The sequence below is a fragment of the Pseudorca crassidens genome, chromosome 16 (genome assembly GCF_039906515.1).
Source record: "Pseudorca crassidens isolate mPseCra1 chromosome 16, mPseCra1.hap1, whole genome shotgun sequence".
In the NCBI taxonomy this organism is placed as follows: Eukaryota; Metazoa; Chordata; class Mammalia; order Artiodactyla; family Delphinidae; genus Pseudorca; species Pseudorca crassidens.
In genome coordinates, this window is record NC_090311.1 from 35,284,924 (window position 1) to 35,311,574 (window position 26,651).

Here is a 26,651-nt window from a genome sequence, read left to right on the forward strand (position 1 = left end):
CAAGTACTTATGAACCAGGAAAAAAAAAATGCAGTGACAAAATGAGCTTAATATCCATCCCTCTCCCTGGTTATCACAACTGTTCTGTCTGAACAGAATGGGCTAAGCTCAAGACATTTGTTCCCTCTCATCTCAGAGGATGAGACCCTCATCTCAGAAGACCCTGCAAATGCCAATTCCTGGCATGAAGAAGTCTCTATCAAGGAGATGTATGTAATCACAGCCTAATAAAAATATAATTCACATCTACCTTTTCTCCATTAAAAAAAAAACCCAGTGTATAAATGAGAAAGTGTTTATAGTCAGTTTGAAAACAGAGATGCCCCCTGACAATCAACAATGAGGGGATCTCAGTAGCAACAAATAGGCCAGAAATACATTTCTTCCCTCTCATCATCTAAAACAAGCAAGTTAACTTTATTCGTATGTAACACAATTATGGAGAATTAACTCAAACCACTGTAATGAACCTTTTATGGCTAAAGGGGAAAACTATTTGTAGTTTTGTAGGCATTGATAATCTCATAAGAAAACACTTCCATAACAATATCTAACGCTTATATTCCACTTACTGTGTGCACACGCTCTTTTAAGTGCCTTATTATAGTGACTTATTTATTCCTAAGGATCCCCCTAAGAGGAGGAGGGTACTCTTACCTCACAGGCTGGGCTCTCTAGGAAGCAGACTCTGTGAGGGTGATGAGAATTGCAAAATGTTTCTCAGAGAGGGGTCTTGGGATCCACTCTTGGGGAAGGGAGGAGAAGGAAGCAGGATTGGGCAGGGTGAGATGTTGAGGTTGAAGCCCAGTGAAGCCTTCAGTCAACCCCACATGGAGCTCTGGAGCTGGGAAGGCTCTTCCAGCTGCCCTGAATTGGGGTGAAGGTTCAGGCCTTTATACTCTTTTTTGCTCAGTCATTGGATGTGGGCTGCACGTGGAAGGGGGTGTGACCTTAGGAGAGACCGTTTTCCTCAGCCATGGCAATGCCCAAAGAGGGCTAATAGGTGAATGCCATCTTCTGGTAACACTCCAGCAGCTGAGAAGGGGAATCTGGGGAAGGGAAGGGGCAGGCACTACAGGGTCTACTGTATATCATCCCCCTATTTTACAGATGATATAACTAAGGCACCGGGAAGTTACAGAACTTGCAAGCTATACCACCAGTGAGTGGCGGAGTGGCAGGTTTTTGGGCTCAACAGTCTACGCCCTTGGCCGCAATACCATAGTCCCTCCAATAGTTACCCTCCTATAGTCCCCAGGTGCCCTGTGCACTGTTCCTTTAAGAAAAGAAAAGAAAAAGAAATCACTATGATATCTCTAACTACGTGCACATTTGGTCAGAGTTTCCTTTCTTAAACCTGAAGGACATGCGCACGGTTTCATTTATTTTCCGCATGAAAGATGTCGTATTTACACGGGTGATGACAATTGTAAAATGGTTCACCCATGGATGCCCACCATTGTTCACGCTAAGGAACAAATTTAATACATCACTTTTCTTTGTGACTTCTATAACCGCTTGTTTTAAGGATGGAGCCATCTGTCCTATATATTAGTCTCAGCTCAGTAACTTTTCCAGGTGAGATACGCTCCCTGTCTTTATTTTGAATCATTGGGGCACCTGGTTGGTCTAACATATTTTGAATGTTCCTAAACTTCATTATTTTTCCAAAATGTAAGTTCCTGAAAAATATAAATACACTCACACACACACACACACACACACACACACACACACACACCCTGAAATAATGAAGGTCTAATGTCTCTAATGTATCCAGAACAGAATTCTTGATTTTTTTCCCCCAAGAATACTGTTCCTCCATCACTCTTCCAAGGTAATTGGCACCAGAATCCCTCCAAGTTGCACAAGAAAACAAGGAATCCTAGATTCCTTGCCTTCTCTCACCTCCCACATTCAATTCATCTGCAAAATTTAGTCAGCTCCACCTTCAATACAATCTATCTGGAATCATTCACTGCTTTCCACTTTCAGTGACCACCCTAATCAAGCCACCAACCTCCTTCTCTAGACTGTTGGACGTTGCCTCCAACAGGCTTCCCTCTTTCCATTCTTGTCTACCTGTTGGTCATTTTCCACAAAAAATGAAACAACATTTTTAAGAATGTCAGTCACATGTCCAACCCCTCTTAAAACCTTCCAGTGGTTTCATTTTTTACATAAAACACAAACTCTTTACCTGCGCCTACCTACTATGGATGATGTCTATGCTCTAGTCTGACCTGGTCACGTTCCACCCTGGCTAGTCTAGCCTTTCTCTTCCTGGCATTCTTCATATTTGCTTCTGCCCCAGGGCCTTTGCTTTGCTTTTCCATGTCTAGAATGCCCCTTCCATATCTTCACAAAGTTGGTTTTTTGGGTCAGTCAGATCTCATTCAAATAACACTTCCAGAAAAGAGTTTTCCTGGCTACCTAATCTGAAGTAGCTCACCCAATCCGTTTCTACTTTTAGCCTGTTTTATTTTCTACGTAGTATTTAGCACCAGCTGAAATTATCCTGTATATTTCTATTTACAAGAGAGTCTGGTGATTTTTCTGTCTTGTTGATTACCATACCACCAATATCTAGAATAGTACCTGGCATGTCAACACATTATTTGCTGCTGTTAACAGTTTTTTATATACTCTTCCCTCTTTAAAAAAAAAAATATATATATATATATATATATATATATATATATATGTGATCACATTACCCTTGGCCTAACTTTCTTATTTAAAAAGATTTTTATCTTGAAATAATTTTAGACTTAGAAAAAAGTTACAAAAATAGTACACAGAGTTCCCATATAATCCTTCACCCAGCTTCTACAAATGTTGAGAACTTATTTATATAGAACAATTATTGAAACCTAAAACATTAACATTGATTTACTACTTTTTACTATTAACTAATCTACGGATCTTATTCAAAATTTACTAATTTTTCCACTAATGCCCTTTTTCTATTCTGGAATCCACGGACTCCACATTTCATTTAATGGTCATGTCTCCTTTATTTCCTCCAATCTTGTAAAGTACCTCAATTTGTTGTTGTTGTTGTTGTTTTGTCTTTCATGACCTTAACACTTCTAGGTACCGGCCAGTTTGTTGTTGTTGTTGTTTTGTCTTTCATGACCTTAACACTTCTAGGTACCGGCCAGTTTGTTGTTGTTGTTGTTTTGTCTTTCATGACCTTAACACTTCTAGGTACCGGCCAGTTTGTTGTTGTTGTTGTTTTGTCTTTCATGACCTTAACACTTCTAGGTACCGGCCAGTTTGTTGTTGTTGTTGTTTTAACCAGAATGTTCCACAATTTGGATTACTCTGACATTTTCTCAGGCATAGATTGAGGTTATGCATTTTTTTTATTATGAGTGTCATATCTGTGACGTTGTTTGGCTAAACTTTTATGCTGAAAAAATTAAGGTGAAGTTCTCATTTTTAAAATGTCACTGTGGAATTTCCAACCACCTTGTACTACTTCTGACCAACATTTTTATATTTTTATGTATGTTTTTGTGCACACACACACACAATTGAATATATGTATTCTAATCCTTCCACCCCTCCTCTGTAGAAGGTGACTAGGAAGCTCTGAATTTCCTTCATTATCCTATCACCTTCCTTCAAGTTTATGGGACGACACTTGAATGCTGTGTTATCTCACTGTATCAGTTACCTATTTCTACCAAAAAAAGAAAAAAAAATTCCTGCAAACAACCTCAAAACACAGTGGCTTAAAACAAAAATATCGAGTTTGTAAGTTTGAAGGTTGACCACTAGGGTTGGGCTTGACTGGGTGGTTTTTCTGGTCATGACTGGGCTCATGTCTGGGAGTTGGCTGGCTTTTGGCTAATCTAGGATGACCTTGGGATGATTAAAGAGAATCTGCTCTGCACCACATGTCTCTCTTCTCCTATCTAAGCATGTTCTCGTGGCAATGGCAGTGAAGCAAATGTCAAATGGAAACATGCAAGTGTTCTTGAGTCCCAGGCTCAGCACTGGCAAAAAGTCATTTCCCTGCATTCTATGAGAAATAGCAATTCATAAGGTGAACCCAGATTTGATGGGTGGGGAAATGACTCTTTCATTTCCCCACCCATCACAGGAAAGTCACATGGCAAAGGGCATGGAGACAGAGAGGTGTGAAGTATTCAGGCTGTTTGAGCACTCAAGAAACCAACATCTACTGTGACTTTTTTCCTAACAGTTTCATTGAGATAGAATTCACATACCATACAGCTCACCCGTTTAAAATGTACAATTCAATGGTTTTAACTATATTCACAAGGTTGTGCAACCACCACCAGGATCAGTTTTAGAACATTTTCATCACCCCGTAAAGAAACCCCATGATCACAGAACTCTATTACAATTTCTTTTTTTGGAGTCAAAGACTGTCTCTTAATCATTTTTACATCCCTAGTGTCTAGCACGGGGTTTGATCCACAGTAGAGGCTCAATATATGTCTGCCAAAAAGAATCGAAGAGCTATGAGGTTTTGCCTGCTAAACCCTGCAGTTTGCCTGTAAATATTACTCAGCCTTCTAGCGTCAGCCAAAAGTATTTGTTTGTTTTGGTGCAACTTTCTGCAACTTTCTCCACCTGGCAAGGGTTGGGCAATTGTTCCCTTTGATGAATCATTTCCAGTTACTGCTGCTGAGCGTTCTTTTCTTTTCATAAAGGTCTTTATCAAATAGGATGACAAACTGTTGAAAGTTAAATTATGGGTAATTATGAAGTAATTGGGTGGCGAGGTTTGGTTCATCACTTTCTTAAAATTTGGTACATACTGCCCCTGGGCACCTCCCTTGTCCCTTCCGTTTGGTAATAACAGTAATGGGTACATTTGCTCTGTGCCAGGCACTTTGCATGCATTATCATTTATGCTTTCTTATCAGGGCCAAATGAAACATTTTCAGACAGCTTTATATTAAGCCCAGACATCTATCTGTGCCACTTCAAACTAGCAGCTTTTTGAGAGCAGAGGCTGTGCTTTCTTTCTTTTTCAGCATCTCCTATGGCTGCATGTGTATTGAATAAGATCTTGAGTAAAATATAAAAGCTAAAAACCATCTTCTCCTTTCTTATTAAAAAATTTAGAGTGAAGGAAGGAGTCAAACACAATAAATCCGTCTGATTCAGCTTTGATGCATTTCATAATGCTAAAGTTCACATGTGGCAGTATACTTTCTAGGTGAGAAAATTTTTGCCTTTTGGGAGTTCTCGAAAGGTTTTGATAGTATACACTTTAAAAGTGGAAGATTGTCAAGATTGTCAAGATTGTCAAGACTTTCACATATGTTATGTGAATGTGAAAATCGCATTTCAGTGTGGTAAGTTTTGTTCTTGGATTTGTCACTGACTAGCTGTAGGAACTTGGGCAAGTTGCTTCACCTATCCAAGTTTCCTTGTAGCTTATAATTCTATAAGTGTTAAATTGACAGATATTTGCAAAACTTTTATATGTATGTTATTGGAAAGAGTATATAGACTTACACATTTATAAATATTATATACTTATAAAAAGCAAAATTTTCAAAACAGGAATAGGAATTTATATATGGGAGAAATCTGAATCCTGTTACGGCTATATTTTCTTTTAAGAAAATAGTTTAAGAAAATTGGTGTATTACTTATCTATTTCTATTTAGCAATATTACCTCAAATATACTTAAAATGACACATTTATTATGTGTCAGGATCAGGAATCTGAGCTCAGCTTAGCTGCCTTAGGGTATCAAAAAGCCACAGTCAAGGTGTTGACTGGGGCTGCTGTCTTATCTGAGGCTCGACTGGGGAAGGATCTGATTCCAAACTCATGTAGTTATTGGCAGCATTTAATTCATTTCAGGTTGTTGGACTAAGGGCCTCAGTTTCTTGCTGGCTCTTAATCAGAGACTGCCCTTAGTTGCTGCCATTTGGCTCTCTTCATAGGCTAGCTCATAATAAATAGCTTGCTTCTCCAAAGCCAACCAGAGAGAGAGTTTCCTAGAAAAAAATGTGTTACAATGTTATGTAATGGAGCCATGAATATGTGTTCATGTACATTCTGTCACATTTGCTACTTTCTATTGGTTAGAAGCAAATCATGGGTATCAATACTCAAGGGGAGAAGATGACACAAAGCATGAGTACCAGCAAGTTGGGATCATGGGGACCACCCTAGAGTCTACTGGCCACATCTGAAAAATTACAAAATGTATGTGAGCAGTAGAGTAGGATTAAATTCTAGGAGCCACTCCATCCCCCAAGTATGCACACATATAAATCTTGCAACAAGGGAAGCATCCTGCTTCTCTCTTATTCTCCGTTTCAGAAAATGCTGCCATCCATAGCTCAGTCCTCAAACCTAGGAGCTATCTTTGACACTTTGCTCTCCCTAGCCAGCCCAACCCTCAATTCAACCCACGAATAAGATACCAAACATGATCCTTTCTGTCTGTTTCCATTGTTTCCCCATCATCTTCAGTTACCACTGTCTTTTCCCTAACATTGACCACACCTCTCAACTGGCCTTCTGGATCCCACTCTTGCCCTCCTTTGTGATCCACCCTTCATATGGCAGCCAGAGCGCTTTTCTTCTCTTTTCTTTTCTTTTTTTCATTTTTGGCTGCGTTGGGTCTTCGTTGCTGCGTGGGCTTTCTCTAGTTGCGGTGAGCGGGGGCTACTCTTCACTGTGGTGCACGGGCTTCTCATTGTGGTGGCTTCTCTTGCTGCGGAGCACAGGCTCTAGGCATGTGGGCTTCAGTAGTTGCAGCACGTGGGCTCAGTAGTTGTGGCTTACGGTCTCTAGAGCACAGGTTCAGTAGTTGTGGTTCAGAGGCTTAGCTGTTCCGCAGCATGTGGGATCTTCCCAGACCAGGGATCGAACCCACGTCCCCTGCATAGGCAGGTGGATTCTTAACCACTGCACCACCAGGGAAGTCCAGAGTGCTTTTCTTAAAACATAAATCAGATCATGTTATTCTCCTGCTTAAAGTCTTCCATTGGCTTCCTACCGAATATGAGTCAAATCCAAAGTCCTTTATCTGACCCACAGGACCAACATAAACTGACCTCTGCCTGTTTCTCTAACCTCTTCTCTTCTATGACATTTCTCTTTATACACATATGCATTGTTTAATTTGTGATAATGACATATATTTTAGATTTCATAACCTAAAAATAATTTAAAGTAAATAAAATTAGTATTTTTAAATAATCTAACAAAGAATATAACAGGGTAAAGTAAGTTTTAATAAAGCTAAGCATTTGAGGCTAAATATTTTTTGAATGAAAGAAACATTATTTAGCAATGGTGGCTTTATGGGTGATCCATTGCATCGTGTATCAGATAATTTGATCCAAAATGAGATATCCTAAATTAGATGAACTTCTGAGATAATATAAAATCCCAATTTAATCTACTAATATACACTGAAGCTAAAATAAGAGAGCAGGTTTATCTAAAAAGTGGTGAGTTTTATTTTTTGGGGAGAGGGGCAAGCAAAATTTATTATATAGGCAGCTTATTAATTGACCTTAATCAAAATAGGAAGTTATAAAATCATGTCCATAATAAAATCTAAAAGTAGGATTACACATTTATACAAGGTAATTTTCTTACATTTCTTATTAGTTAAAACCAGGAAAATTCACTTTCTAATTATGTGGGTCCAAATTATTCATTTATCATAGACTACCAAGCCACCTGGGTATGTTCACCCAGATAAGATACAGTGGGAGAGCATAGCCTTTAGAGATAGACTGACTGGAATTGAATCTGAATTCTACAGCTTGGTAGCTGAATGACCTCATTCAGTACATTCAAACTTTCTGAGCCTCAGTTTCATCATAAGTCAATGGGGATAACAATACCCCCCTTGCAGAGTTATTTTAAGGATTAAGTAAACTTATTTATGGGCACATTGTAGGTACTCAGTACATGGTATTTTCTTTCTTTCTTTCTTTCTTTTTCATCACTTCTTGGCTAACAAACCCAAAAATACTATAAATTGATCCACTTTTTATTTCTATTCTCATTATGTTAGACCTAGGATCAACTTGGGCAGAAGAAAAGAATTAGAAAAGTATCATAAAGGCAGACTCTTAAGACTTGTCTGACATAGAGGAAGAATGAGGCAGAAGCCACATGTGAGACTAAGATTTCAGTTGGAAGTGAAAAGTTATCAATACATAGGAATGCTGAAGGAATTTGTGTTTGTGGCTGGGTAAATCATGGAAAATTACAGGACACTTTTTGGTAACTGATATTATTTACTTATTAAATAAGCTATGCTGCTGTCCCCTCCCCCACATTTTGAATGCAATACATATTAATTTGAAATAGAAAATCTGTGTGGCTGTTCAGGGTATTTTAGAAAAATTAATTGTCGAGTCTTGAATGTAATACAAATTCATGACTTATACTTCTCACCAGAAGTAGTTGTTTTATTAGACGACTATTCTTTCACTATCATTTCATTTCCAGAGCAACGGGGCCTTTGATTTTTTTCAGATTACTTTTGGGAGAGAAGACATTGCAGTGACTTGCAATTTAATGAAGGAAATTCTTTCATGGCTTCTCACTTTGGGATGCTGTTAGATTGTGTTGGCATAGTGTAGGGAGAATCTTATATTTATAAGTTCTGCAAACTCTTGGTGGTTTTAATGTTGTTACAGATTCTAAAATATCACTGTATCATTTGTATTATGGAGAGGCACTGTTTCATTAAGTTAGCTTGATTTGGTTAATAACCTACAAAACAAAACTCAATGAAAATGTTCACTTTCTTTGTTAATCCTAAATGCTACAGCTTATTCCTCAGTTAACCATGGTGGGAGATAACAGAAAATATGTATTGGTTTCTGCCCCCAGTTCCTGGCACAGAGTTTCTAAAACCTTTGGAATTCCCTTAGTAATTAGAGCATTAGGAGCATCTTTTATTCTAACGGGGTGACTTTGGGTGGCTCCTGGATGGCGGCTGGTCACCAGAAAGACCAAGCTATGATTAGAAGCTTGGAATTGTCAGCCCCACTCCTCATTCTCCAGAGAAGAAAGAGGGGCCGGAAATGGAATTAATGATTGATCATGCTTACATGAGGAAGCCTCCATAAAATCCCAATAGTATTGGGTTTGGGAAGCTTCCAGGTAGGTGAACACATCCACATTGGGAGGGTGATGCATCCCACCTCCATGAGCACAAAAGCTCCTGTGATCAGGATCCTCCCAGACCTCACCCTGTGTATCTCCTCATCTGGCTGTTCATCTGTATCCTTAAACATATCCTTTAATAAAAATACGTAAGTGTTTCCTGAGTTCCGTGAGCCACTCTAGCAACTTAAACCCAAAGAGAGTGTCATTGAAACCTCTGATCTATAGCCAGTGGTCAGAAGCACAGGTGATAACCTGACTTTTGACTGGCCTCTGAAGTGTGGGGGGTTTTGGGGGTGGGTGGGCAGTCTTGTGGGACTGAGCCCTTAACCTATGGGATCTGAGCCCTTAAACTATGGGATTCATACTGTCAGAATTGAGTTAAATTGTAGGACATCCACCTGGTATCAAAGAGAATTGTTTGGTGTGGGGGAAAACCTCCACACATTTGGTGACCACAAGTGAAGTGTTTTGTGTGAATAGTAAACAAAAATCACAGGGAAGAAACACACAGTACAAAGGCAGTAGACTAAACTGAATTTTTCAATACACGTGGACACTCATTCTTTCGCCCATTTGGGTTTATTGATAAGTAGGGTGACCAACTGTCCCAGTTTGCTCAGGACTGTCCTGGTTTTAGCACTGAAAGTTCCATGTCCTCAGAATCCTCTCAGTCCCAGGCAAACCAGGACAGTTGGTCACTCTATCAGGTTTGCTAGGCAAAAATATTTATTGAGTACCTACTATGTGCCAGGCATTAGAGTTACAGTGATGAGCAAAACATACACTGTCCCTTCCCTCACGGATCTTAGAAACGTATAACTAGTCCACCCACATCACGTGGAAATAGTCAAGTCATCTCCATCAAGACTCCTATTTGCATGGGAGACTTGATTCCTGGGATAAATCTCGAAGCACCTTTGAAGCTGAGAGTCAGATTCTAGGATCCCTAAGTAGTACAGCTCAACAGAGAGGAGATAAAATTTCCCAACCTCTGGGATCAGTATGCCTCTAGGAAGGCAGAGAATTTACTGTGAGGAGAAAAAAATATACTTATGAGTGCTTAATGCATATGATGATGACTCTTAGGTCATCTCTCCCATCTCCATCCTCACTCTGCAGAACTTTCACCAAGTCCCTCTCCTGAGGGCTAAGCAAAAGAGGCCATTATAAGTGCTTAAAAATATTGGGTTGGCCAAAAGCTTCATTCATTTTTTTCCATAAGATGGCTCTAGTAGCACTTAGTTGTCTTTAACTTCATTCAAAACAATTTTGTTAGATTGTATGTGACAGCTGTCATATCAGTGTGCATTTAAAAAAAAGATATCAAAATTGGTGAATTTTTGTGTAGCCATTTTAATATTGAAGATGGAAGAAAAAAAGCAACATTTTCAGCATATTATGCTTTATTATTTCAAGAAAGGTAAAAATGCAGCTGAAATGCAGAAAAAAATATTTGTGCAGTGTATGGAGAAGGTGCTGTGATTGATCGACCGTGTCAAAAAGGGTTTGCAAAGTTTCGTGCTGGAGATTTCTCGCTGATGATGCTCCAGGGTCATGTAGACTAGTTGAAGATGATAGCAATCAAATCGAGACATTCACTGAGAACAATCAACGTTATACCACGCAGGAGATAGCTGACATACTCAAAATATCCAAATCAAGCGTTGAAAATCATTTGCACCAGCTTGGTTATGTTAATTGCTTTGATGTTTGGGTTCCACATAAATTAAGCGAAAAATCCCTTCTTGACCGTATTTCTGCATGGGATTCTCTTCTTAAACGTAATGGAAACGTTCCATTTTTAAAACAAATTGTGATGGGCAATGAAAAGTGGATACTGTGTAATAATGTGGAATGGAAGAGATTGTGGGGCAAAGTGAAATGAACCACCACCAACCACACCAAAGGCTGGTCTTCACCAAAGAAAGTGATGTTGTATATATGGTGAGATTGGAAGGGGGTCCTCTATTATGAGCTCCTTCCAGAAAACCAAACAATTGATGCCAACAAGTACTGCTCCCAATTAGACCAACTGAAAGCAGCACTTGACAAAAAGCATCCAGAATTAGTCAACAGAAAACGCATAATCTTCCATCAGAATAATGCAAGAACGCATGTTTCTTTGATGACCAGGCAAAAACTGTTACAGCTTGGCTGGGAAGTTCTGATTCATCCACCATATTCACCAGACACCGCACCTTCGGATTTCCATTTATTTCGGTTTTTATAAAATTCTCTTAATGGAAAAAATTTCAATTCCCTGGAAGACTGTAAAAGGCACCTGGAACAGTTCTTTGCTCAAAAAGATAAAAAGTTTTGGGAAGATGAAATTATGGAGTTGCCTGAAAAATGGCAGAAAGTAGTGGAACAAAAGGGTGAATATGTTGTTCAATAAAGTTCTTGGTGAAAATGTGTCTTTTATTTTTACTTAAAAAACGAAGGCACTTTTTGGCCCACCCAGTAACTGTAATTGACTACTTTCTCAGACCTCAAAGACTGGATTAAAATATTTTCCCAGCTTCTAGAACTCCTTTAGTGATTGCAGTAAGGGCAGTAGAGCCCAGTACCAAAGGCACTGGAAGGCATGGTCGCAGTGTTGGGGTACAGTGGGCTTCTGGGCATGCGTTAGAAGACGCAGTGTGGAATGACAACAGCCAAAGAACCCACCGGAAGGGTGTACATGGGGAAGTACAGGGTGTCAAATATGGCCTCTTGAGGTGGATAGACACAAATGCCCTTGTACTTATCACCTGAGCCTCTTAGATGCAAAGATGGGTATAGTTCAGGGAAGCAAGGTCTACACAAGAGGTTAATAGAGACCTTGAAGGCATAGTCACCTCCGGTAATGCAGCAATGGCACCACAGTCCCTGTCGCCCTCCTTTGTGCTCCCAAAGCACTTTGTAAACGCCAACTGGAGTTGCTCATGTCAGCCTTGGTCTCCTGCATTAGAATGGACTCTTGGAAGGTCAGACACCATGGTGTGCCTAGGCTTTTATATCATCTTTGATATGTGTCCCCATAGCACTTATACCAGTGTGTGTTCAACACACATTTATTGGATCGAATGATGAGCATGAGCTGGTATTTTGTAATAAGAAGGGAAGCTACAAAACTAGACCAAATGATATAGCCAGGGACCGAGCCTCAAAGAAGGATTTATACAAATTGTAGCAATTCTTCCTGAATCAGGACCAGATAAAGAAATAAAGAGTTTGGGATAACACAGATTCTTTCTTTAAAAAGTTAGTCTTTAAATCCACAGGAAAGAAACATATTGTATTTTGTCCTGAGTGGTGATTAGGAATAGCTACAGGAAGTAGCTGTGGGTAAACTGTTACATAACAGTGACAACATGATTGAATTCAGGATCTAGAGGGAGAGGAAAAGGAAGGAAAAAAATCCATTAAGTTGCTTAATTTTAAAAAGGAAATAAGATTAAATTGTTAGATTGAAATAAATACCTGTAGTTCATTTTCTAAATAATACAAAGAGTTTAAAAATACCTTCTTAAGAAATGAATGTCACCAATTGTACAAATTAGATGTTGGAGGAAAAATCCTATGCTGTTCACTAGAGCAGTAAACAAAATCACTAGAGAGAGGTAAAGAGTTTCACAGGAGAAGGGAGACATTCCACAAATGACAGAAATAGGAAAGCATATAACTTCTATCAGATCAAATTCACATCAAAAATTAGTCAGAAATTCAAGGATCATGTAGAACGAGGAACACCATTTTCATATGAGCTATCTCTGAGTGACTAGGACTCTGAAATAAATCACTCAAGCTAAGAGATCGAGCAATACTGAGTCAAGCATAAACTCTCTGGGGAAATTGTTTTATAAGGAGAAATCATGCCTGAAAAATGCCCTAGGAACCCCCAGAGGGGTCACATATGTCTACTGAGAATGGGGTCTCCATGGATGTAGTCTATATCGACAATGATCAGCCTTTCACTAGATTGCACACCACAGACAATCCTGATGTTAAGATTTCATGAAACTGAGGGCAACGTTTAGTCAAAGGCACATGTCTTTGAGACAGAAAACATATAAAGCTAAGTGGGTTCCTTTCAAAGGTAATAAGTATACAGGGATATTCTACTCAATGTCTTTATGAATGACCTGGAAAGGCAAAACCTCCAAATTTTCAAGTAACTCTAAGCTCCTCTGAGAAATGGATTGAAGACGTTCTTCAATCATACCTGTGAGCCATCATAAATGCCACCATAAACACCACTCAGGAGCCTCAGTGTAGGCCAGGGTCAGATCAGACACACGGATAAAAAATATCTGGGACTTCCCTGGTGGCGCAGTGGCTAAGAATCTGCCTGCCAATGCAGGGGACAAGGGTTCGAGCCCTGGTCTGGGAAGATCCCACATGCTGCGCAGCAACCAAGCCCGTGAGCCATGGCCGCTGAGCCTGTGCATCTGGAGCCTGTGCTCCGCAATGGGAGAGGCCATGACAGTGAGAGGCCCGCGCACCGCGATGAAGAGTGGCCCCCGCTCGCCGCAACTGGAGAAAGCCCTCGCACAGTAATGAAGAACCAACACAGCCAAAAATAAATAAATAAATAAATAAAATAAATAATCTGGTTTATACTTTAAAGATGTTGGGTGTATACGTTAAAGACGTTATGCCCTGCTCGTAAGTTATGATCAAAGAAGACCTATAAATTGAGTTATCCTAGACCAGTGGTTCTCAAAAATTTGGGTCCCAGGACCAAGAAATTAAAATTTATTGAGGACTCCAAAGAGCTATTTGTTAGTTTATTTCAAAATTACAATAAATCCATTACATGTTAATATAAATGAAAAATTTTAATTAACTATTTTTTCCAAATTAAAAAGTTAGTGAGAAGAATGGAATTTTTTTATTTTTAGAAATCTCTTTAATATATGACTTAGGAGAAAAGAGTGGTTGATTATATTTGCTTCTGTATTCAATTGTTGCAATGCTGTTTTGATTGAAGTAGATGAAGAAAATGTGGCCTCCCACAGTAGTATATTTAGAATAGGAGTATATTTTCATAGCCTTTTTTAGGTAATTGTGGGTATTCTTCTTTGATACTACACTAAAACTCACCAAGTGGTGGTTTTTTAGAGGTTAGTTGTAATGTGGAATCTGAAACCATATTAACTATCTTATGATGTTCTGTTATATTAAAATCCATTGGTTTACCTTGCACTTTGAATTCTTAAAAAAATTTAAATCCATGAGTAATTTGTGTAACATAGTGGATTATTTATTTAGAAATTATTGATTGAGTTCTGTAGATCCTCCAAATGTTGATATTTTATTCTACAATATAAAAACCCACATTTGTTAATATCGCCACGGATCTCATCAGAAAAGCCTTTAGGCATCGAAAAGTTGTCCAGTTCTTGGTAAAGGATATATGTTTTCCAAAATTCTAATTTTTGCTTGTAAATGCCAATTTTATCATTGGCAACAAATACCGTCAGTTTTATTTCTTTGAAGTGACAGGCTCACCTCATTCATTTTGGAGAAAGTATCTGCCAGATACTGTAGCCATATTTGGTCACGCATCCTTCAAGTAAAACTGGTATTCCATGAAAAAGCACCAAGTGTAGCTCATAATTCGAATGCCTGAGTGCTTTTCCTCAAGACAACCTTCATATTTATAATGCAGCAGAAGTTATGTAGTTAGCATTTTGCCACACAAGTTAAGTGTTCTCAAGGGTTAAAACTTAATACAATTAATAATTTTTACTGCATTATCAAGGACATTCTTAAGTGAAATTGGCTTTTTTTTTTTAACCAGGAGTGCATGGTGGTGAAGAACACAATGACCACCAGAGCTAAGGCGATGACACCATCGCCTGGTGCCATTGCGATGACTACCATTGCTTTTGCACCATCAGTGCCAATCCAGCACAGTAACAAATGCAAATAATTTCTCATTATTATTATGAAAATAGTTTTTGCTTTGCTGACCCTCTGGGAGGGTCTCAGGGACACCAGGGACTTTGAGAACCACATGCTTAGGCTGATCCCTGAATACACTGTCTCATCTTAGATGGTCAAGAAGATGCTCTGTCTCATCAGCCTAATTTTGGAATTTAAATACAAAGTATTTCATAAAAAAATACCTGTGTCTCTAAAAACATGAGTCTTCTGTAGCTGAAACACTTTTCTTTGCATGTAAGGGAGATCATTTGGAGATTAGTAACTATCATTATTCAAGATTGGCGGAACCACATATAAGAGAAGAAATACTAAAATAATCAGGATCTTACTTTGGAAAGAGAGGGAGTTTGTCTAAAGTGTAAAAAGTCACAATTTAATTTGATTGGTGTTTATCAAGCACCTGTAGAGTTTTGTGTGTCATACAAGGAGGTATATATACAGATCCCTGCTCTTAGAAGAATTAGAGTGTAGTTGGCAAGGTAGGATATATAACTGTAATAAGGGAAATGAGAATTCAAGAACTAAACGGGTTTGCAAGACAATAACTGAATCGCCGTGAGGCAACATGTGATCCAAAGCTAAGTAAGCAGTTCAAATGGTCAAGGCTCTGCAGTCTTGGGTGTACCTCACGGTCCTACCACCCAGAGCCTATCCCCCAACCCCACTGCCCAGTCCTGACACCAATGAGATCTCAGTACAGCAGGATAGAGGAAGATTTTTCCTGACTGGTGTGGCAGAAAGATACATGGAGCTCTTAACCAGTGTTTGTTCCTTGGTGTTCCTGTCCTCCAGGGTGTTTATGGGACTGTACTTCAGAAGCTGCTTGAGGTGACACTCTTTTCCTTGTTTATGTGAAAACCTGAACATTTAAATTGAGAGGAGTATGCCAAGTGGCATGGGTAGTGCTCTAGATTGAATGTTTGTGTCTCCCTAAAATTCATATGTGGAGCCCTAACTCTCAATGTGATAGTATTTGGAGGTGGGGCTTTGAGGGGTGATTAGGCTATGAGGGTGGGGCCTTGGTGAATGGGATTAGTGCCCTTATAAAATAGACCCCCAGAGAGCTCCCATGGCAGAGTTCTGTTCTGCCATGTGGGGACACAGAAAAAAGATGGCCATCTATGAACCAGAAGGCATGCTCTCTGCTGGTGCCTTGATCTTGGACTTCTTAGCTTCCAGAACTATCAAAAATAAATGTTTTTTAAGTCACCCAGCTTATGGTATCTGTTAAAGTATTACAAATGGACTAAGGCAGGTGGGAAGTGATTCTTGAAGATGGGGATGGGGCTGAAGTTGGTGAGGAAGAGCCAGGGAGGTGGTGAGACACCAGGGGGCTGGTTGTGGGGCACCTTGGGAGGTTTCTTTGGGCTTTTAATTGACTAACATTTTTGTAGCTACCACTACATGCCAGACACTCTATAGAGAAAACCTTAGCAACAAGGGCATAGTTCCTGCCCTGAGGACCTTCTTGAACTGTTTCTAAATTCTGTTATTTAACTTCCTCACTACACGTCTTTTTAAAAAAAATTACAACTCGCTAGAAAGCTCCCTGTTAATACCCTACATACTCCACAGTGCTTATACCAATGTTCTCCACCTAGATGGCAATCCCCATGTTGCTTTCTGAAATAGCTTAGGTTCATAGAGAGAGTCGATGAGCATTTAGAATTAGAGGAAAAGAACCGAAGACTCCTCCAAGGTGATCCTGAAGGTCAGCCGGGGAGGTTCAGAGGAGATACAGTCTAATGCTCCTAGTGTTGAACACAAAGGAGAAAATAAACGAAACGTATCTGCACACAGGTACTTTCCCAAGTGGAATGCTCTGAAAAGGCCCAAGTCACGACAGATCTTCAGGTTGTGGAACAGCAAGCATGTCAAAACTCGATTGAAAGTTCCCACCAAAGTTTTCGTTGAACACTTGGTATATTTGTCAATGTGATGAGAAAATGTCTTAGGCCAGGCTGCCCTGCATTTGCCATGATCTGTAAAGAGCACCACCCTAATGGGAAGAGAAGAAAGGTCATGAGGACAGAAGGAGAGAAGGGCAGAGAGAAAGAGGAGGGAAAACAACTGAGACTGAAGGGTCAAGGAGAGAGGTGGTTTTCCAGTGTGTATATGGAAGTGAACCTGAACCCCGCCTTTTACTCCATCCCTCTAGCTCCCTGCAGGTTGTGTGTCTGCTAATCACCCTCACTGTGGAGCTGGAAGCTTCTCATTCTATCGGTTGACTCCATTCACTAACTCCATTCCTGGACTGTTTGGCCCATCCATGAGGATTCATATCTTTCTGGGCATGTTTGGGAATGGGTGAGCCTACTGGGAGTCTATTTACGTGAGTGTGTCTAGTCTGATAGAAAGGAATTTTTCCCAAGAAAGAGAGTTGAGATGCACAAACTTAGTTCCAGGATGAGGGCTGGAGGTCAAATTTATATTCATTTTGAATATAATGAGAGGTATACCAGGGTGATTTTAGGGAAACTTAAGGTGGCGAGTGTAGAAAAATGAGTCACTAACTAGGAGAAGACATTTTCAATACATACAAGTAACAAAGGACAGTATCCTGAGTATATAAATACTTCTCTCTCTTTTTTTTTCCTTTTTAGTTTCACAAATAGCTGCATACCATATGCAAAGCCTCTGTGTGCATGGTGGGGAGGGGCAAGATAAAGGTTGGATTTGAGGATTAAAAATAAAAGTGGACAATATACCATGAAATGGAAAGGAGAAAGGGGCAGTGGTGTGACACCTAGGGTGTCACAGCAGTGTGGGCAGTGGGCCTACTTTGGGGCAGCACTAAGGAGCAGAGACTGTTCAGGGGAATTGTTTCCATGAGCCCATGAGGGGCCTCGTCCTCTGACTTCCTGACCTCAGGGGGAGAGAGCTGAGAGGGAAGTAATATGTGAGGCCTGAGGACTGCCAGGACCCAGCTGGGCATGTGGTGAGGACCTCATCGTGGGAGAACCCTGGAAAGTCAGGAGGATGGATGTAAACAGGTGGTGAGTATTACGGAGCCAGATATGTAGAGCAATGTGAGTGTTTATCAGTCAGCGACTCAGCAGGAGACACAGGGCACACTCAAGTGGGGTCATTAAGAAGAGCCTAAGAGCACAGATGAACTTATCTACGAAACAGAAACAGACTCACAGACATAGAGAACAGACTTGTGGTCGCCAAGGGGGAGGGATGGGGGGAGGGATGGAGTGGGAGTTTGGGATTAACAGATGCAAACTACTATCTATAGAATGGATAAACAACAAGGTCCTGCTGTATAGCACAGGGAACTATATTCAATACCCTGGGATAAGCCATAATGGAAAAGAATTAAAAAAAAAAAAAGAAGAAGAAGAAGAGTCTAAGAAAAGGTTGATTTCAACCTTTTAGGGAACTTAACAAGGAATGGTGCAGGACTCTGGAGCGGTCATCATGGGGAGCCTTTATCACTCCCAGGCCTGCAGGGAGAGGCAGACCTGTTGCCAGGGCTTAGGAGAGAAGTTAACAGAGAGAGTTGCCTGGTGGGAACTGGGGAGCTGTGGTTTTTTTGCAGATCCTGCCGCCCTCAACTTCCCTGCCTTGGGGTTGGCCAGATCAACTGATGCCAGAGGGCAAAGGAGCCTGGTGAGTACGGATCTATACAGATTAGTCCACAGAGCAGTGCAGAGGAGAGAGTGGATCTGGAGAAACGAATGGAAGATCTCAGCACAGAGCACAAGTACGGATCTATACAGATTAGTCCACAGAGCAGTGTAGAGGAGAGAGTGGATCTGGAGAAACGAATGGAAGATCTCAGCACAGAGCACAAGTACGGATCTATACAGATTAGTCCATAGAGCAGTGTAGAGGAGAGAGTGGATCCGGAGAAACGAATGGAAGATCTCAGCACAGAGCACATTTCTAAGCTGATCCATACAGCTTTGCATCTTCCTCCAACAATGAGGCTCCACCTCCAACACAGAAGGACAGAGAAAAGACAGTGTGGGAGGCTGAGGCTCAGAGCTGGTACCTAACGTGGTCATTGTTTATTTTTTTGCAAAAGAATACCGTGGGGGAGGAAAAATAATTTTCCTTCTACCCTCTGAATTCTTAGCCAAGACCCCGTCATAAAAGACAGATTAACAAGAGAAAGACAAACAGAAGTTTATTAACATGTACACCTTGCTAATAGACAGGAGGTACTCAAAAAAATTGGGTAACTCCCTGAGGTGGCTTAGAATTCAGGCTTAAATACCATCTTAGGGGTTTCCCTGGTGGCGCAGTGGTTGAGAGTCTGTCTGCCGATGCAGGGGACATGGGTTCATGCCCCGGTCCGGGAAGATCCCACATGCCGCGGAGCGGCTAGACCCGTGAGCCATGGCCGCTGAGCCTGCACGGGCCGGAGCCTGTGCTCCGCAATGGGAGAGGCCACAACAGTGAGAGGCCCGCGTACCTCAAAAAAAAAAAAAAAAACCATCTTAATAGGGAAAGGGAAGGGGAGTAAATGATTTCTAGTAAAGATGAATGGGTCCTTAGAGGAATAGATGGGAGGTATGATAGCTTGTGAAAAAGTTTGTCTGGGGTGTGGTGTCAACTTCTAGACTCCTCTCCTATGTTAAGAGTCAATTTTCCCTGGTCGATGAATCTCCTGAGGAGAGGACTGATGATAACTCAGTTCTTTTTGGAGGATCTGTCTTTAGGCAGATAAGGGGAGTTCAGAGAAAGCCTTTCACTGCATTTGCTGTTTTTCAAGTGCCTACAATTCAAAATAACCAATATACCAAAGAGGCTTATTTTGGGGTGGTACGTCATGAACTCTTACAGTCATATTTTGGGGTTGCAGATTCTGATCCCCTTCAATAGTTTTTTTTTAATCTTAGAAAAAAATAATGTTTACTGTTTATTATTTAAAAAGAAATACATGTGTATTGAAGAAAATCTATAAAATACTGAAAGACATAAACAAGGAAACAAACCATGATGGTAAGCCCATCACCTAGAGATAATAACCATTTGCATTTTGGTGTACACCTTTCTAGTGTTTTCTTTTTTCTGTGTGTATGTATGTGTGTGCATGTGCAAAGTGTATGTGTGTGTTATATATCTGCAGGTTGATTAAAAAATAATTGAACAAATTACAACATTCATTATACCATACAACTTCTACCTGTAGGCATATGTCAAAAAGTTTTATGTTTGTACTACTTTAATTCATAACCGTAAGGAACTGAAGTAATAAATCCCGATGGTCACTTTAACTGTGGACGGTGATGCCAGGATGAGTTAGACTGTAGAACTGATGGGGGCAGTGTGGCATGAGGAGCACATATTCATGGTTTGTAGGAGTAGAAATAGATTTTGATTATATGTTCATATAGAACTTAATTTCTACATGATTTATTTTTGTAAGTATCCATTTCTTTTCAAACAGTTTTGTATTTTTAAAATTAAGGTCTATCATATGTACAGTTTATATCCTCCTCTTTTCACTTGTCATGATATCATGACCGTTTTCCTGTGTCACGAAACAGTGTATGAAAAGTACTGTTTCCTGGGCTTCTCTGGTGGCACAGTGGTTGAGAGTCTGCCTGCCGATGCAGGGGATGCGGGTTCGTGCCCCGGTCCGGGAAGATCCCACATGCCATGGAGCGGCTGGGCCCGTGAGCCATGGCCGCTGAGCCTGCGCGTCCGGAGCCTGTGCTCCGCAACGGGAGAGGCCACAACAGTGAGAGGCCCGCGTACCGCAAAAAAAAAAAAAAAAAGTACTGTTTCCCTATCCACAACCCCTGGAAGGGACAGCCCTGATTACCACATGACCTTGCTCACCTCTCAACCCTTTCAGTTGTCGTTGATTGGACCAGAAGTAGGCATCTGACACATAGGGGAAAACCCATACATTCAGCTATAGCAATTAATTAATCTCTCTCAAGAATTTAGTCTGAGGGACACAGGCTGTGATGAACATCTTGTTCATAAACTTGTGTGTGTGTGTGTGTGATGACTTCCTTAGGGCACATTCCTAGAAGGTCAATTACCTAGTCAAAAGGATCCGCAACATCAACCATCTTCCGATAGATACTGCCAAGTCCCTCCCCAGGGAATTTGTGTGCACACCTTCGTGCATTGTAAAATGCCTGCTGCTGGCCCCTTTCAATCTGCATGAGGACAGAAATAATAATTTATAGGAGAGGCCTTCCATGAGCAGGGTTCCCATAAAAAGGTGGTAACGAAAGCCCACAAAAGGAGCTTGCTCAAGCTGCGAGCTTCCCTTTATCCACCTGTGTACATTAAAAAAAACTTTATTGGAGCCCGTGTTGCTTGAAAGGTCAGCTTCAAGTAGTCACCATAGGATCTAGCTTGGGGAAGGAAGAAAGAAATGGAGTGTGAAGATGCCCTAGTGAGGAAGAGGCAGATTTTGACAGATATGCTGGGAGAGTAAGGAAAAGTGGCCACTGGCTTTCCAGAAGTTTACTCTTTGTCTCTCTACCAGGGTTGGAAGTACTAAAGGGCAGTCTGTTTCTCTTGCAACATTTAGCACAGTGGGGACGCTTAGCAAAGATTTTTTTTTTCCATTTTATAGCTGAGAAGAAATGATGAGATATTCAAGGAGGAAGAGAATTCTCCTGGTGACGTGATCTGAGGCCTGAGCACCCCTGCTCATGACCACCGTGGATGGAGGCGAAGGTGTTCTGAACGCTGCGGTCCACAAAAAATGGCCCACAGACTGTGAGCCACGAATGGTTTCTGTGTTTTTAAATAGTTGAAAATATAAAAGAAGAAGTATGTTATAGGAGATGTGAAAGTTTTATGACAGTCAAATTTCAGTGTCCATAAATGAAGTAATTGGGCAGTTGACTAGCTGTGACGGAGTGTGAATGGCCCACAAAGCCTAAAATATTTGCTCTCTGGCCCTTTACAGAGGAAGTTTTCCTATCCCTGGGAGAGAAGAATCACTTCTACTTCTTGAACACTTACTGTGTGCAAGTACTATAGAAATAATTTTACATGCGTTTCCTCACTTAATTTTCATAACTCTTCCTATTGTTAAAAGATAAACAGGCATATTTAAAGATTTTAAGTTTATTTGAGCAAAAATTGACTCAAATCTTACAACATCTAATCTAGAAAATACAAAGGAGCTCTTAGGAGCTGTACAAAATGAAATACTTTTAAAGGCAGAAGGAACAGGAACAAGGAAGTTATACTAGGCAAAAAAGTGAGTTAGTTATTCAAGATTACTCTCCTTTAGGGGCTGGCAGGGATACATCAGGCAGAGTACTTAACTAGTGTTGATCAGGCAATTCCTGACTGACTGGTTTAAAATTCCATTTCTGGGAGAGCCCAAACTGTAATTAAGTTAAATCTTGGTTTGGTGACACGGGGCTTAACATAAGGAACTCCATTTTGGGCTTGTTGTTCTCTTTTTAACACTATGAAATAATGGATATGTTATTTATCCATATTTTACATCTAGGAAAACAGGTTTTAAGAAGTTAAAATTTCCATACCTGGTAAAATGGTGGAGCTGGCTTTCAAAGCCAGGTACCTGACTAGAGAATCTGAAAGTGTGATTGTGGGCTCTGAAGAGTGGTCATTGGACATCTCTCTACAATGTTCTTTAGGTTTTCCTGTCTTCTTTGATCACTGTATCATGCTGAAACTGCCACTGGTGTGGAACAGGAAAGAACATGGAAAACGCCTGGTGTAGTCCCTGTCCTGATGCAGGCGTTAAATAAATTTCAGCTAATATTAATATGAAAATATAACATAATGATGAAGTGTGCAAATGACTTATTTTGTCCCACACTTGATAAATTGTAATTAGTTAACTTATCCTTAGGTCAAATTCTCATTGTCTATTTCACACACACACACACTCAGACACCAATTTATATATGTGTGCCTGTATCTTCAAGGGCTTTATCTTGTGATAAAGCATTTTCCACTATTTCCCCCTCCCAAACTGCACAGTGGTAGTGTTTTTTCCTCTCCTTTCAGGGTATCTGTTCCTTTTGATTTCTACTGTAGCTCTAATTTCTTCCAGCTGTTGTTGCCACGCCTTCCCTCCCTTTTCCCTCACCACTTCCCTGGTCCATCTCATTTCTAATCTCTCTGTAAAACTCAAAATGCTTTCTGTCCCAGGAAAGAGGAAGGCTTTCAGCATCAAGAGGTCTGACATGCCCATGCTGCAGTAGGTGTGGCAATATAATGACACCATTACTTTTTCGACATTTAGATGCCTTTTATGAGCCATCTAGCTTTGTGAACTCTGTTTTCTATAATCATAGATTTTTTTTTTTTTTATAATCAGGACATTCCATCTTTTTAAAAAAAATAAATTTATTTATTTATTTTTGGCTGTGTTGGGTCTTCGTTTCTGTGCGAGGGCTTTCTCTAGTTGCGGTGAGCGGGGGCCACTCTTCATCAGGGTGAGCGGGCCTCTCACTATCGCGGCCTCTCTTGTTGCGGAGTACAGGCTCCAGACGCGCAGGCTCAGTAGTTGTGGCTCACGGGCCTAGTTGCTCCGCGTCTGTAATCAAAGGTTCTTAAACGTGAAAGAGAGTTTATAAATCATTTACATCAACCTCGTGACTGTTGACAGGCTCTCTTCTAGTACGTCTTTGACAGATGAGTACCCAGGTTCACTTGGACTCTTTTGGTGACAAAGGGCTATCTCCCGAGATAATCTCTTCCCCTGTGAGAAACCCAATTGCTAGAAAGTTCTTCCTTATGCTCAACCGAGCCTGCTACTCTGTCACATCTATCCAGTGGTGTCAGGAGTCCTTCTTTCATGGGATAGCCAGTCACACGTTTGCAGAGAGTTATTATGTCTCCCTAAACCCCCTATTTCACCCTTCAGCATTAATGTCAACACTGCAGTCCAGATGGCTGTCCTTGGAAGCTGTTCACTGTGCTGTCATGCTCTTTTTTTTTTTCTTTTTTTTTTTGCGGTACGCGGGCCTCTCACTGTTGCGGCCTCTCCCGTTGCGGAGCACAGGCTCCGGACGCGCAGGCTCAGCGACCATGGCTCACGGGCCCAGCCGCTCCGCGGCATGTGGGATCTTCCCGGACCGGGGCACGAACCCGTGTCCCCTGCATCGGCAGGCGGACTCTCAACCACTGCGCCACCAGGGAAGCCCTGTCACGCTCTTTTAAATCACCTGGAGCAGCACTGGACAGAAGACACCTGACATGGTCTCTGCTCAGCACCAAATCTGGTGATTTTGGACCATCGGTGTGGCCCTGTAGGTTGGGATGAAAGGTAAGGCAAAACCTAGAGAGATATCCAGAATCTAACTATATATATTATTACAAATTAATTGCAAGAGTTGTGTGATCCTAAGGCAATCACAAATACATGAAAAACATTAGAATATTCCACTAAGTATAAGACCTTTTAGAATTAGAAGAAAAACACACTTCTCTTAAGACACAAAAAATGCAAAATTGGGCCAAATGGTTAATTTGGGTAAGAATTGCAGACATCTGTGAGAAGAATGAAAATTAGGTAATATATAAAACTTGAGTCCAGGGAAATGGGTTACTTGTCCTCTCTTCTCCCCCTTCTTCTACCCCATAAACACTTTGAAGTTATGGAGTCATTTCCATAAAAGCTAACTGAGTTCAAAGCATTCCATCAAGCTTTCCAAAGAAGAAAATGCAGACAGCCCCCCACTGAAATCTTGGATCATTTTGTAAAAATCTCATGCAGAGAAGGCCATTCCCCATAGTATCGCAGAAGGTAATCCCCCAAATTGTATAATAATGTAGTTAACTTAAGGGTTAAACTCATTCCATTCCTGGAAAGATTTAGAATTGTATAACGTGTTTTAAGAAAATCAAACCAAGGATATTAATACTTTTATATCAATGAATTGACACATATATAAGTGTTATACAGTATTAGAATATTTACGAGAATTTGGGTCATCACATTTATAAATACCATTTATTATTTTTTAAATATATATCTATTTAAAAAATATAACAGGCTGTATTACATTTATAAACATAGTTTAAATATTTTTAAGGCCTTTAAATTTATAATTGGAGCCAAATATTATTCAAAGCCCCTTTCAAAATGATTGTGAAATTTACTGGAATTGAATGATAGATTTTGCAAGTTTAACTTAAAAGCTTAAGAACTAGATTTTTGAAATAGATATTGTAAAGCACTGTATGTCAAAAATTTAAACCAAAATTAACCCTGAATAGTCTTTTCAAAAGTCACTTCAAGGGCAACAGAAAAACCTCACATTGAACAATGATCTTCCTGATCCTGTGATAGCCTCCTGGGCTGCGTTAGGAATTTCAACTCAGGCTGGAAAAATCTTACTCATATTGAACTTACCATCCAATCAACTGGTCCCTAATTTCCCTCTTCCTGGATTTTTCGCATGAACTGCCATCAGTTTAAGGTCACCTACTCCTGAATTTGTGCAGTTGACATGTTGAACGTGCACACAGGACAGTTGCCATCTTGTTGGCTTGGTACCCTTTCCCCTTCTCATTAAAATTCAGTGTGGGTTGGCTGAGCTCCTGTCCTCTCTCTCACCAACCTAGTCTTCTATACTAACTCTTCTTCTTCCCTTGATGCTCTGGCCGTGGGTAAAATTCTCAGCCCTCTCCACATTTATCCAAACTGAATCCTCCTTGAGGTCATTGTCAGTTCCTTAATCTCAGCTCTTACTGTTCTTCCCTTTTCTGACTTCCTGTAGCAAGTATGGTCTACCAACCATTTTGCCCATTAACTGCATGATACCTGCATTGACTTAACATTCCCTTCCAAGGTTTAGCTCCTGAAGGGCAAGGGCTTTGACTTATCTGTTCTTCAACAGCTAGCACAGAACTAGTGGGTGATCAATATACATTTGTTGAATGAAAGAATTTTCTTAGAAGCAACAGTGCCTACAGGTTTCATTACCACCTGTGTGCAGACACCTCCTCAACCATACAGATATGACTCACTTCTCAAGCTCTTCTAGGCCATCTCTCTCATTATAGTAGTAAGAGTAGTTAATATTTATTAAACACTTAATGTAGGCACCAGACACTGTTTTAAGTGCTTTACTTGCACTAACTCATTTATTATTCACAACATCTCTATGAAAGAGGTACTATTATTATTTCCATTTAGTCAAGGAACAGATGAGTAACATGCCCAAGGTCACATAGGGGGTCAGTGATAAAACACACCGGCATCTGAATGTCAGTCAACTGGCTTCAGGATCTGCACTTTACAGGATGCCCAGATAGAAGCTTAACTGCAGATTACATACATGGAATCTTATCATCAGAAAAGACTCCAAGTATCCTCTAGTCCCAGTGATCTTTAATCTGGAGGATTTGTATTTCTAGGGCAATGAGAAGATTTTTCATTGGATATTTGAAGAGAATCTGCTTTCACATCCTTAGCTTCTATATCATCATTATTAAATTTGATCTGCCTGAGAAGTGGCCCGTTTTCCCACTTTACAAAAGACATAGTCCTTGTTTATCTAAAGTCTTCTTTTGGTGTCTTGCTCCAAGGTGTAAAACCTCCTGGGCACCAAGCCAAAGGGAAGCCTTCATCCACCAGGGCACCATGAAGCCCAGGACAGCCAATCTC